The sequence below is a fragment of the Thrips palmi genome, unplaced genomic scaffold (genome assembly GCF_012932325.1).
Source record: "Thrips palmi isolate BJ-2018 unplaced genomic scaffold, TpBJ-2018v1 HiC_scaffold_2, whole genome shotgun sequence".
NCBI classification, from domain to species: Eukaryota; Metazoa; Arthropoda; class Insecta; order Thysanoptera; family Thripidae; genus Thrips; species Thrips palmi.
Window position 1 is genome coordinate 1273688 of NW_023144629.1, and position 14274 is coordinate 1287961.

Genomic DNA, 14274 nt, shown 5'->3' on the forward strand with positions numbered 1-14274 from the left:
CCCAGAAGTCGTGCCCCCATACCGCCCAACGTGCGGCCAAAAGCTCCCCTGTCACTCAACCATTTCAATTCGCAATTCAAAAATTTGTAGTAGTAGTGGTAATCATTCAAGGGACAGTAGTGCGACAAGTAGCTCCATAGTGACTGATCGCTGTGGGCGCCCCGCCGCCGCGCCCCACTCGGCCCGCTCAGTCTAACCGCGAAGAACTCACTGTCCGGTCAAATGGCATGTCACTCGCTTCACCACAACAGTAAACACATCGCCACAGGTGGCCATAATGTATCAGCGGCAACCACGGCTGCACAGCGTGGCACCGCGTGGCACCGCGGCAACTACAGCGGCAGTCTGGCCGCCGTGTTTTGGCTACGTTGTCCTTGACGGCGGCGGCCTCGCGGGCCTCGCGGTCGCTCGCGGTGCTGCGGGCACCTCGGCTCGGCCCGGACAACGACCTGTACCACCTGTACCGCCTGTACAGCTACGGCTGCATTTCCCGAATCAGGGGTCAGCCCTAAAGGGGGAGCATGCCACCGGTACCGGAAGAAGAAATGAAAAATTCACCAATTAGGACCAAACCTTGGGTCGGTTTTCGTCGTTTCTTCGGTGTTATGTTCAATGTGGTCTCTTTCGGCAGTGTAGGGTGTGGAGGTCCGTACGTACGTACTTCTGGGACGACGGGCCGTCGTCTGCACATATGTATGACTTCTGGGAAGGGCCGCCGCGAACAGGCGATCACATTCAAGCACTTTGTCACTCTGTCCAAGATGATGACGAGAGTAGCGGCAAGCCCTGAGAAAAGTGTGCCGAATAGAAATGAGATTGTAAATTTCAAAGTTGAGTGTATCTCCTCTGAAACTTGACCCGCGCAACAACCCACGGTGGTTGCCAGCCCTGTTGCCCGCCTGTTGCTCGCGCCCCTAGTGCTCCATGAGCCTGCCCGCAGTGTCCCCGCGGCACACGTCGGGTCCCAAGTCCACTCTGAGAGCCCTTATCGGGGGAATCCGTTTGTGTTTTGAGTCCGGCGTGTTGTGCAGCGCCACACACGCTCCAAAAAGACGAGCGCGTTAAACGCAGATAAGCACTGGCCGAGTAGCCAAACTGCATGTCATATAGTGCCTCACTTCATGGAGTCCCCGAGAAAAATCTGGGTTAAAAGTCGGGACGCGCGCTGTGGTTGCTTTTGTTGTTTTCGTCGGGGGTGGATCCACTTTGTGGTCACCGGAACTGAGCCGAGCCGTTCGCCGGGTGCTCCGGCCGGCCGGCGGGTCGGAGCGCCCAGTTTAGGCGGCGCATGCTCCGAGCGCCTGCTTGTTTTGGAGCGCGCCCCGCCCGGCCGCCCCGCCCCGTCACGGCTCGGCTTCGGCTCCGCGCGACAACCCCTCCGGGCCGTCCGGCCGGGCCCGAGCGGCATTTGACCACCGCCGGCCGCCTAGCCGCGCCCCGGGCCCTTGACGTCAGACGTCAGCCCCACGCCGAGAGAGGGTGGGGAGGAAGGAAATGAACGTCGTGCGTTTGTTGATGGAGCACAACGGAGACGCTGATTGCCATCCACAGGGCTGCCCAGGCCTCGGCTAGCCTCGGCCCAGGGCGAGGGAGGGACAAGGACGACACGTCCTAGCCTCGTGGCGCCACCCGGCAACACGCCCTGCACAAACCCACGTAACAGCGCAACGGTTTCCCGCCGGACCTCCGTCGATGCTCACTTCTTTTTCGACATTGGCTCGTGTTTTCGTTTGGAATGTGTGGCCGCGTCACTTTCTTCGATGCAACGGGACGTGCGGCGTGTTGGTAAACCGAACTGTACCGTTATCGCGAGCTTATCACAAGTCAGGTTGCGCACATCGCCTGATAAGGCCTCGCGCCTTGTACCCACCTGAGAAAAGGTGGCAGTATATTGACGTCTCGGCGAGTGTTTCTGTGGAAATCGAGTCGGCTGCTCGGGCCAACTTGAGTTTTTCAGCTCGTGTTCGGCCACAAAGGTGGGCTCTTGTCAATGGTGTTGAGCCTGGTGCATTTTCATCGTGACACGGGAATTCCCTTGATGTCAGCAGGGGCATCTCCAGAGACAAGATGACTCTTGAATGGTCAGGCCAGGCGGGGCCTTAGTTTGCAACTGGTTCGTTGTGCACGCCTCTGCTGCTGAAGAGTGAACACAGAGCTCAGCTGCGAATATAGCTCATGGTTTCAGCATAATTCGGCGCGATTCATAGAACCGCAGGCGCGCCTGCGTTGATGACACAGGCATGATCCTCCTGACAACGTTGGGACTTTCGTCAGCTCGCCCGCCAACTTGTCAGCTCGTCGTCAGTCTGTCCGCTGGGTAGCCTGCCCACCTGCCCGTTTTCTTTTCTCGCTAAGTACTCGGAGTTTGTTTACGGTTCGCTGCTGAAAATACGCGCGCGGCCCACTCTACACTTCCCGACTGCGTTGATGGGCCCCGCCCCACCCCGCCCACCACGCTGCGCCAAGGCCGGTGTGGGTCTAAACTTAGGACTGAAATCCAAGAAGGTGCAAAATCGAGCAGGTGTTAGGTTATGGCTTCCAAAACAAAAACAAGGCATGCCGCTCGGACGGATCTCTGCGCTCGGTGCAGCATCCGACTTGATAAATAACGAGTTTGCAGTCACGACCACGACCGCCAGGGGGCGACACCAGACAGCTCGTGAAACCGCGCTTGCACTCCATCAATGTAAACAAGCCCCACTCGCCATTGTGAACCCACCCGACGGCGGATCAGTTTCACAGTGCTGGGGCCTCATTACGAATACCGGCCGCTACTCTGCGAAAGTCCCGACGACAAACTAACAACAACTGAATGAATGAACGGGACAAATGAGCGTATATGAACGAGGGGGTATTTTTAAAGATGTCTAACGACCCGAGGGTAATTTTTGTGTTTACCGGGGCGTCGGTTCGCTGGGCTGCTGATCGAACGCAGAATGTCCTGCAAATTATGACCGCTCATCCGCTGGACAGCCCCCCCCCTGTCCGTAATGGAAGGAAAATTCCAGCAAGCTCCTGATCGCCGGCAGGGCAAGCTGGCAGGCAAGCCGCCAGGCAAGCCGGCAGGCGTTCCAGAAGCGCTGCACCCTAACTCAGGCCGGCTCCAGGGCGCCCAGCACTGCTAAGCGTCAAGCCTGCCCCGACCTACCATAACTATGACTGGGCGAGAGGCAGCTTTAACGCGCCGCGGCTACACGGTCCGAAATGCACGACGTCATTGCGCTGCTGCGCCTTACAGAAACAAAACAACAACAAAATGGACGATAGTCAATACGTTTCGCACCTCTCGATGAGCTTGCTGCCGCGACCCACGGACTGTAAAAGAATAAATGACGGCTAATTATGAAGGAGTTTCGTCTTTTTCTGCCGCTACTCCGAGCGCGCGTCGCGTCTTCGCGGTCGGGGGGGCCAGCCGACTGATTCATTCGAGAGTCGTTTTCGTCGCTCTGCCTCTCTCGCCCTCGTGGGCCGTCCCGTATGGGCTCGAGAGGGAGACAGAGTGACGAGAACGACTCTCGGAATCAGTCTGCTGCCAGTCGGGGATAGATTATCTCCATCTTGTTCCGCCCTCGACAATTCGCGCTTTAGGAACAGGTTGGAGTGTCAGACGCGGAGGAGCACGGCGGGGAAGAAGGGAGGGGGAAGCGCCAGTGTTAGAATGGAAGAATGAAAATGCACGCAGTGCACGGCCGAGGTGGCGATGCAGGCGATGCAGGCCGCCAGGCCGACAAACCCGGATCCCGAACGACGCGGAGTCATGCTGGAGCAAGGACACAACGCGGCAACGCCCTCGCCGGCCCTCGCACAACTCGCAAACATTTCTCAATTAATTCATCATTTTGTAGCGGTAAAATGCAAGTAGAAATACTCCTAACGCATTTTTCCTTTTATTTTTGTCAAAGTGACGTCAAAAAAGTCCCAATTTTCGACATAAATATTGATGGAACTTTGAACTACAAGTAGGGTCTCTTTGGACGACACGGTGCGCGGTCGTGGTTGCGGAGTTGGCCAGACAGTCGCGTTCAGGAGTCCATGCAGGCCGCACTAGATAGCTCGGGTTGAATGCCCTCGCCGCGCGGGGTACAGCAGGGTACAGCAGAGCAACACCGTTCACCACTTTGACCAAAGGCTCCCGCGTTAATCTTATCCGATCACTCGCCCTTGCCCGATTATCTCAATTTTTGGCGATACGGTAAAGTGGGCCACCGACGGTGGCGGACACGTGGGCACTTTACTGCGGGCGGACTAGCGCCTCCAAAATAGTCAAAGGCGGTAAGAGCCTGAAAGTAGACAACCTGCGAGTTCTTGAGGGTAAGCAAATTACTCCCCCTCGGCCCCAAAAAGGGTTATCCTCTCGCCTTCGCGATGTCGTGGCTCAGAGGTTAGGAGGCCAGTTTCGGTGGGCATGACTCTAGGCACGTCTGCTGCTCTATTCTCTTGAAATGGGACTCACAGACACATGTTAGTGACCAATGGACTGCCTTCCGCCGGTACGATAGCATTGTGCTATTGATTCGAGTACTGTTTGAGGACAGTGGAGTTCAAGATGTGTTCCACACTGAAAAGCCAAACGTGGTCTAGACCACACCACTGTTGTGGTCAAATGGGGGCCATTTTGACCGCCTGCACGTTTGGGCACGTTTGGTGTGGTCTAGACCACGTTTGGCCACGTTTGGTGAGGTCTAGACCACACACAATGATGCTATCAAAATGGCACCCATTTGACCATACCAGTTGGTGTGGTCTAGACCACGTCTGGTTTTTCAGTGCAGAGCCTGCAAAAAGGGCGTGCAAATTAAGTACCGCTCGACAAGCTGGATCCCGGATCTTTATTAAAATGAAGACCTGGAAGACTGCAGCCTTCTTCTGGATGGTTCGCCTCTCATCACCGCCCCGACTGCACCAGGCAAGGCAGGCAGGCAAGGCAGGCACTGCGCCAACGCACTCGCCCCGCCAATCATGGAATTCCCCCACGCCTCGCCACGCCTCGCCACGCCTCGCCTTCGCCAAACGGACCCTTTGCTTCCAGGCCTTGCAGGTCTGGCAGCCCGTCATGCAGGCCGGCAGTCGCAGAGCGAGGCAGAGCGGGGCAGAGCGACGCACCGCGACGCGCAGCGAGTGCATCGTGGAAACTTCCTTGCAGCAACAAGGTCCCTGTTGGACCTTGTTGTTGCATTGCTGCAACGCGACTTAATGACGCGTAATGGCCGCACACTTGGCTTTCAAAAAACGAGAGAAAACTCCCGGTTGGTTAGGACACCGAGATCCGAGCGGCGCGGAGCAGCGGCCCCATGCAAGCTCGCTTTCTTTTGTTTCTTTTCGGCGCGCGTTATTTGCACGATACGCCGCTACCCTTCCCACTGCTGCAGTTGACCGGCCCACTGGGCTGGTCAGTGTGTTCCAGCCTTGCTTCCAGCTCTGGAAGGCAGGAGTCAGTGCACTTCTACGCCGACATATTAGCTACAAAATGCACCAAAATTTACGAAAGGAAGTAAAGAAAGCTCGTTTTCATCTTAATCTTGAATTGAAAAAACCTTATTTATATTTTTACTAAAGTCAAAGGCTTTGGAAATTTAAAAAAAAATATTTGGGAGAAATCTACGCGGAACAAGATATAAAATGGGAACATGACAGGGGACTGCTATACCATGTGCACAAAAACTCGCACGCACACAACGCCATCGCGTTGCGTAGAATTATTTGTGACCTCTGGACGTCATCCGTCTTCCCCCACCTCCCCTCCACCCCAATTCGAAGCCACTCGCACTCCGGCCGAAACCCGTCAAACAACTGCCTTTTGTTTTGATTTCTTCCAACTTGCCAGTCGACTGCTAGCCCAGCTGGACTACACGCTGGACTCCTCCTCCTCCCCCTCATCCTCCTCCCCCCCCCAGGGAAGCCCCTAGCACGCTTTCATGGCACTGCTTCGACACCCGTCCACATTCGATGAAAACCGCAACATAGTACCTAAAATGCCTAAATTTTTTGAAAAATTGGAAATGTTGAAGTAATTTTATCTGTTTTCTTTGGGTGGTTTCGAACGTCGTCTGCATCTTGAAGTTGCACGGTAAGGCTTTCGTAAGGAATGGCTGGTCCTGCGCGTTAGCCGGTCTTACGCAAGCCTCGTACTACACTCCAGCAAAAGTAGCATCAACTACAAAAACGAAATTCAAAAGATAAGACGGGGGGACAAAAACACGAAACAAGAAAATGAACTACTGCCTTGCAAGGAAAAAGGCGGCTTTCGATTTCGGCGTGCACCTGCAGGAGCGGGCTAAAATACAAGCCGATTCGGAAACGAAAAAAAATGGCGGCGTGAGTCCTTATTAACAATCAGGTGATTAGAGATGGTGAGAACGATAACAGTTACTCTCACGAAATACTTCATTGACCTCAAACTGTCGTGATTTCATTGACTTTTGTCATCTAAAATCACGTGTCACTTTGCATCCTGATGACTCTGGTTCTGGCTGTAGCGGGTTCTGGAGCTGTCGCGAGAGAAGGGCTCCCTGGCTGGGTTGGCATAAACTCGGCACGACACTGTTCGCGGACCGTTCACCCACTTTCTGCGTGCAGGCGGCCAACCTGAACCGAGTGGCGCGCACGCCACGCCACGCCCCCGGGTCCTGGGTCACGTGGACGCCAATGCGCTCAGCAGGCTCATTCCGAACACTGCCTCCGTCGTCGTGTCTCTCTCGCACTCGTGCGGCGCGAGAGGGACCAAGAAAGTGTCGCAGGCAATTCCCCAGTTCTGTGTCATCGTCAAGAGATGCCAGACAGTCTCCTCATGAGACGTGTTTGCGGATTTGACTCAGGACGTCGAGTCTGTGTTTGAATTTCACACTCGGCAACTCGTCTGAGGCTCGAGCCGAAGGTAACGTGAACCACCTCGGAGACAAGCGGCACCAGTCCTGGGTTTGGCTGAAATACTCGAAGAGAGATCGAGCCGGCTTGGCTCTGCCGAGCTGCCGGGCGCTGCTATGCCGTCGCCTCGTTCCGTTCTAGGACATGCGGCGGGTATCTATGCGCGGATGGATCGTGTCTCCTCAACGAGTTCCTCCAATCGGCGGTGGGGAGGGGGCAGAAGCATGGTGCGCCACGTGAGGAACTCGCGGTGCGGCGGGGTGGGGCGGGCTGACGTTGCACGGCGCCGCGCCGAGTGACCTCTGCGTGTGCATCTTGTGTGCGGATGTTTCAGAAGTGCAGAGACGTGCAAGGCAAGTACCAAAGCCTTATCTCCAAGACGCAGCGGTAGGCCGGCCTTCAACCCACGGCGGAGGGACGAACAGACAGACAGGCAGACAGACAGGCTGACGGACCGGCCGAGCAGGCGTTACCAGAAGCGCTTTCACTGCCTTCGTTTCGTCCTTCCCCCTCTCTCTCGGTCCACCCAGTGCCCTGCTGCAGCCGTAGGTAGCGTAGTGGCCAGACCGAATTCAGAAATCACTGACTGGTGGCCATTCCAGTTCAGGTTACGCTCAGGTCGGCCCAAGTCCAGGCGACCGCTCCCCTCCTTAGTACCCCGGTCCTCCTTTATTCCACCCGTCAATCTGTCGGCCTGTCTGTCTGTCTGTCTGCCTGGCTATCTGTCCGCCCGTCCTAATGTCCGTCCGTCCCGATGGTTTTCCCGGCGTAAACACCTTTCCGGGTCCCCTGTGCGATGGCCAGCGATGGCAATGCCGGGCAATGCCCTGGCGAGGCTCTCCACGTGCGCGCTCCTTGGCCCAGGCTTTGCCCAGGCTTGGCCCAGGCGGGGGGCGGGGCTGCCGAGCTGCCGTACCAAAGGAAAGGGTGTGCTGAACTTGCAGAACCACAACAAAACAACAACGACGGAACCTGCCTTCGCGCGGCTCGAGGGCAGCAGCTCAGCAGCCGCAAACAAAATTATAACTTATTTTGGGACACGAAGGGCAGGGCGTGCACACACGAGGACGCAAGCGGCGGCCTGACGCTCTGGTGCGTCTGACATTCGCATTTCAAAGTGGTGAAAGGACCCGGATGGACCAGCAGAGCCAGGACTCTAGCGGATAGCCACGACTCTAGCAGATAAATAGAACTCTAGCAGATAAATAGAAGTAGCAGATAAATAGAAGTAGCAGATAAATAGAAGTAGCAGATAAAAAAAATCTGGCAGATAAGTAGAACTCTAGCAGATAAATAGAACTTTAGCAGAACTCTATAGCAGATAGGACTCAAACTGATTGCCAGGACTCTAACAGATAGCCGGAACTCTAGCAGATGGCCAGGACTCAAGGCGATTGGCGCCTGTGACGGAGCGGGTAGGCAGCGCCGCAGTACAGGTTAGCCGTGTTGCCTGCGGCTCTGTTCGCAGGCGCCTACCACCCCTGGTCTCCATGCCAGAGAGGAAGTCGAGGAATTTCTTCACAACTGTCAAGAAGCACTCCTTTGCAATCCTTCGCCCAGTTTAAGCTGTGTGTGTCGGTCTGGTTATGGAATGCAGACACCTTCCGTGCAGTCTCGCCAAACACACTGCTGCACGCAAAAGAATAATTTGAAGCTCCGCTAATTGAGGAGTGGAACTGGAAATTTAAGATTTTTGCACGATCTTGCCCATATCAATATTTTATTTCAAACAGAGCCTTAAGGTGGCCTTAAAATGAGTGTCCGGCCATGTCCGTCCTCCGATTATTGGCACTTTTTGAACCCAATGTAACAGGAATGTGATGTAAATTACTTTTCTTTACCATTTGAAACCATCACCTGCGAACTATTCTCAAGAAAAACGCCAATATTGGGACGTCGGACATGGGCGGACACGAATTGTGAGGCCACGTTTTGTCGCTCTCTCACACGCATGGGACGCCTGAGATTTGCAAGAAGACACGTGTATTCCCATCAACTGCATAACCATGAAGTAGAAGGATCGTCGCCTGGTGGAGCCAGATTGAAACTACAACATTTGAATCGATCTTAGCTTCACGTTCTCGTGGCAACTAATGCCGGATGACTGGCGAATCTGGCCACGTGAAGGCAGCCTGCAAAATGCGGTCAGGTGGACGAACGTCTGGGGGAGCCGGTGGGGACCCTCTTTTAGTATTCTGCAAATCCGGTCTCTCCTCTCCTATTTTTTTGTGGTTGTCTTTCTATTCCTGGCTCAGTTATATTTCGAGTGCGCCACATTGGCAAGGACTAAATCGTAGGCGCCTGTCTGCGAACGCTGAAGGGCCAAATTTCGGCAAAGAGAGTTGGTCTGACTTGTATTTTGATGCTAAGATGCTAAGCGTGCATGTGACCATTTAGTAACCTCACGATGTCGGTAAACATTCAGTTGAAACTAGAATCTCATAGATCTTAAGGTTGTAACTTCAATAGTACTTGTAATTCTTTCTAAAACAACTCTGAAGCAGACTCACGCCCACCTCGTCAAACGCCACAAGAATCGGTGTACAATACGCGATATCGATCATATGAGCATTTATTGATTTTCCTGCTTCTTTCAGCCTCTGTTTCTGTTTATAACTGGTTAAAAGTTGACTGACCTCAACGTGGCATACTGACTCTCACACTCGTGCCCCATTGAAGTCCCTCTAGGTGACGGCCAGGGTCTGCATTGACGTCACGCGGGTTACGTGCGGCCGGCGTCATGTGTGTGTGTCCGTATATGTGTCTGTGTGTGTGACCACGTGGGGTGGCGTCCGATTGACGTCACGCACGGAGGTGTGTCTGCCAGCTGATGCACCTGGAGCTGCTAGCTAGGTCAATGCTCTCTCTCACACACCCACACTCGAGCACACACACAACAATCGCCTCGAGATCCTCATGGGCAAGGGCAAGGGCAAGGCTATCGTAAGACTACTATGCTATTACTTTTGTAGAATGGGCAGAGTGCATATTCCTGCAGAAGTAGTTTTGAATTCTGCTCTATAGAAATGGAATTGAAAATTCAGTGTGGAATCTTCGGAAATGAATTATTGCCGGACGCACCTTCAAACTTCGGTCATAACAAGCTGTTCCGATTGACCCAAGCTGCAAGTTTCAAGTTGATTTGGCCGAAACCATAGGATCTTCGGTCATTTGGGTATCTGTCGTTGGCTACATTTTGGCCAGAGATGCTTTCGTACTTTCCGAGGATTTCTTTCAACAATGGTGAAGATCCAACGACAGTGTACCAACAGTACAACCCAGGTGGCCCATACTGTACATGCACGTGGCCTGAATCTGCTTTGGGCCAAACATGTCATTACCGCAGATGCACGCCATCTGCTCACACGCACACTGTAGGGCCAAATAAAGCTACTATTGCAAGCGTTAGCGTGAAAAAACGCAGCAGCACAGCTATCTATATTCAATAAATAGGAAGGTTAGACCGAGGATAAAGTTGGTACGCTAAAAGAGGCCTGGAAAAGGTGACGTAATATTTGCACGCCGCCGAGCTAGCGCACATGCCACGCACGCAGGAGCTGGAGTAAACATGCTCATGAGCTCCACTTGGAGGCTATTTATTGCTACGCGCAAACTTCTCTCTTACGCCGCTGAGGAGGGAAAAATAGCCGGTCCTGAGAGGGTAGGCAATTATTTGCGGTCGATAACGCACTTCCCGGCAACGTGGTTTGTTATTTCGAGCCGGAATCCCCGTCAAATTGCGCCGCCGCCTGCCTGCCTGCCCGCCTGCCTGCCCGCCGCCTGCCCGCCCGCCTGCCCGCCCGCCTGCCCGCCCGCCTGCCTGCCCGCCTGCCTGCCCGCCTGCCTGCCCGCCTGCCCGCCTGCCTGCCCGCCTGCCTGCCCGCCTGCCTGCCCGCCTGCCTGCCCGCCTGCCTGCCCGCCTGCCTGCCCGCCTGCCTGCCCGCTTGCCTGCCCGCCTGCCTGCCCGCTTGCCTGCCCGCCTGGTTGGCTGGCTGGCGCTCGCGGAGGTGTCGAGGCTGGCCGACCCAGCCTTCCGGCTGCGGATTGGCAGCCCGTCCGGTTGCTCGGTCAGTCGTCCCCGCCTGCCCCACTTTGTTATTATTTTTCACTCATTAATTTTATATGCAGACGCCCTTGGCGCCCGGTCCCGCGCCACGCCCCGCCACTCGCGGAACAACAACAACAATACTCGCGCGCTAAACTTGGAAGCGCCGTTTCCGGCCTCGAAAAGGAGCAGACACAATAAAATGAAGTGGGCCTTTCTTTCCTACTTCCTGAGCTCGTCCCACCCGGCGGTTTCGGAGACCCGCACGAAGGAGGCGCACCCCGATTTCTCGGAATACGATGCGCGTTTTCTATCGAAGATCGAAGCGACGTCGCTAGCGCCACGTGCAGGGGGCTCGAGGACGGTCACACTGGAATCAGGTTCTTGTGGCCAGCCAGTCGTCTACCTCGTCCACACACACGCACACACACACACACCGTCACACACACACGCCTGCCAACCAGGCGCCCTCGAAAAGCCCCGCGCGGATTTGGTCTTCAAGTTTTATTTAATTTATCGGCCGAGATGCCTCAGCAGGACCAAGTTTGAGTGTAATATTAGCTTTATATTTTATTTGAACTTTGAGAATGAACCCGCCGGCACCACTGGCAAAGAAAAAGGTTCCTTGGGAATGAATGTCACGTATCTTCTTATAAGTAACGCAAGTTCCACGTTTTTCCCACACGAGTATCATCACCCGAATTAAATTCGGACGATAAAACCCACCTCGCCCGAAATAGGGTCTTGCCCACTTCATTCCCAGTCGCAAGTGAATGCGATTTTCAGACGACCCGCCGGACGGGCCTCTTGCAATTGCAAAACCGCGAAGGCGGACGCGACAAATCATTTGCAAACGTGTTTTAGTGGCGATGCGCACTCAGGCAGTACCCACCTCTGTGTGCCGGCCTGCCGGGGCACTGCAATCACGATGACCGGGCACAGGTTACCTCATCGTATACTCTGGAAAATAAAATCACTGGTGGTGTCTCTAGTGCTTCGTGAAATTTTTAATATACCCTCTTAGATGTTTGAGATAATCATTTGATTTGAACTTTAGTGATCGCATGCGTTAAAGACAGTGATGTTGTTTGAGTAAAGTTCAGACGAAGTGCAATTAATTTGATGGGACGATCCTTTATAAGCATTGTGAACTCTTTCACATGCCTAATTTAGCCAGAATTCAACGCTTATGTGATGACTAGGACAACTAATGGAAAACCTAATCGAAATATTAAAGTTACTTTTAACACATACTGTATACATATCAAATCAAATCAGACTTCATTTAGCGATGACGTGCATCTACTGATGAATCAAGTTGTACAGGGCTGTGCCCTGTCAAGTCGCCCGGTGTTTGCGATGCAGGAGTTCCCAGGAGCATACATTGTGTAGATCGTGTCCACCTCTTTTGGCCCAATTCGTTCGCCCAAAACAATCACAGCTGAACGGTATTCCAAGTCCCAAAAACGCGAGGAAAAGAGTCTCGGAAAAGCCGGAAAGCAATCCCTTCCGACAGGTGTGGCATTGTTGTACAGCACGGACCATGACCTACCCCGTTACCAGCTGACTGTGAGGTAATCCGCGACTCGTCCTTTGACGTCAGCAGCCACGTGGTGTTCCTGAGTTCCTCGCGCCGAGTTCACTACCCGCCACTTGCGTTCCAGACCGCTCCATTGACGTCAGAACGCATCCCGCTGCGTGAGTATTCACCTGGCAGGAGCGGGACAGCGAGGCTCTGACGTCAATGGCGGCTGTGCCTGAGGTAGGTCAGTGTCAAGGTAGTGAAAGTGTCAGTGAACCCTGCAACTGTTGTGGTAAACGGTACCAGCCACCCCGGAGAGAGTGGGCGGTTTTGGACAGGGGTTGGCCCTTAAAATGGACCAAAATTTGACTAAAATAGTTCGTTTTGAGATCGTATTGACATCATCGTGACTGTCTGTTCTCCGGGAAGTCTCAATAATGTCAACATAATCTCAAAAAGAAATATTTTAGTCAAAATTTGGTTCATTTTGAGGGTGAAATGACGACATTTGTCGGTGAAATGACTTGATTTTGACGTCCCTATTATGCCTGGGGAGTTCAGCCAGGTGGGATGCAAGTCCTCAGCCCGTACTTAGGGGGCAGAGACGCTGCGTCAGGGGTGATGGGCCACGCAGGGTGGGTGGGGTGGTCAGCGAAGAGTCCCTGAGCCGAGGAGGCCGCCTCCACCCAGGAAGAGCAGGTGGCCACGCCCCTCTCGGTCGGACCTCGGTGCCCAAAAAAGTCCTCGGACCAATTGCGTGCTATTCGACTTTGAATAATAGAAATGATTTGACATGTTTGCAGTTCCTGAGAGGAGCATCAGTGATGAAAATTTTACTTCGTTCGACTTGGCAATTTCGATTGCATGCCACATGTAACCCTGTCCCGTGAGTCCACAGTCCTACTACCGATAGGATCCCGCTGCGCTGTGGCCCCGTGCAGCAATACCGCTTTTTTGATATTACACTCACTGTAATGCTGTTGTTGCTTTCGAGCCAACAGGAAGCGTGTTTTGCAATGATGGTGGAAGCGGCACGCTACCTACCACTCCGAGTGATGATCCTGCCTTCGTGGAACTTGAACTTCGAGCATTTTCATGAATACGTCGAACAAAACGTCATGAGTGACTTTTACCGTATAAAAGCAATTTCAGTAGCAACGACTAGTGCTTTCTGATTTGAAGCCTGCAAGGCACTTCTTGGTCGTTATAACTTTCCTGAGAAATCCTCAGTGAGGATATCAACTAAAGTTTTGAGAATGCGAGTAAGCTTTTCCGAAAACGTGGTCTGCACTTGGCGCGTACACTGTGTAGGCGGTGCCTTTACGGCGAAGGGACTCGTCTGGCCCGGCTGGCCCGGCTGGCCCCTGTTCACAGGATGGCTCGACTGCCAATACGTGCATGCGCGGTGAGCGCCGTCCGACCTTGAAAGACCGACTGCGTTTGCACATAGAGTGGCAGTGGCGCCCGAATGCATTTTCAAACAACTGATTAATTCGCGACTGTCTTCTTTCTTTTTACAAAGAGGCGTTTTTTTTATACCGTGTTTTAGTCGATGACTGTCGTTATTTCAAAAAATGCAAGTGTTTTGGCGGGACGCTGGGATGCTGTCTTTCTAATGGGACTGCGACAATGTCGTTCGAAGTCAGAGACTTGTCTTCAAGGAAACGCGTCCTATTTCGGTGTTTCTTTGAAACCTTTGTCGCGACTGTTGTGTTCGCTAGGCTGCACGCGCGCACACGTACACTCTCACCGACACGGCCACACACACACACACACACACACACACACACACACACACACACACACACACACACACAGAGACACACTGCACTGACATGCACGC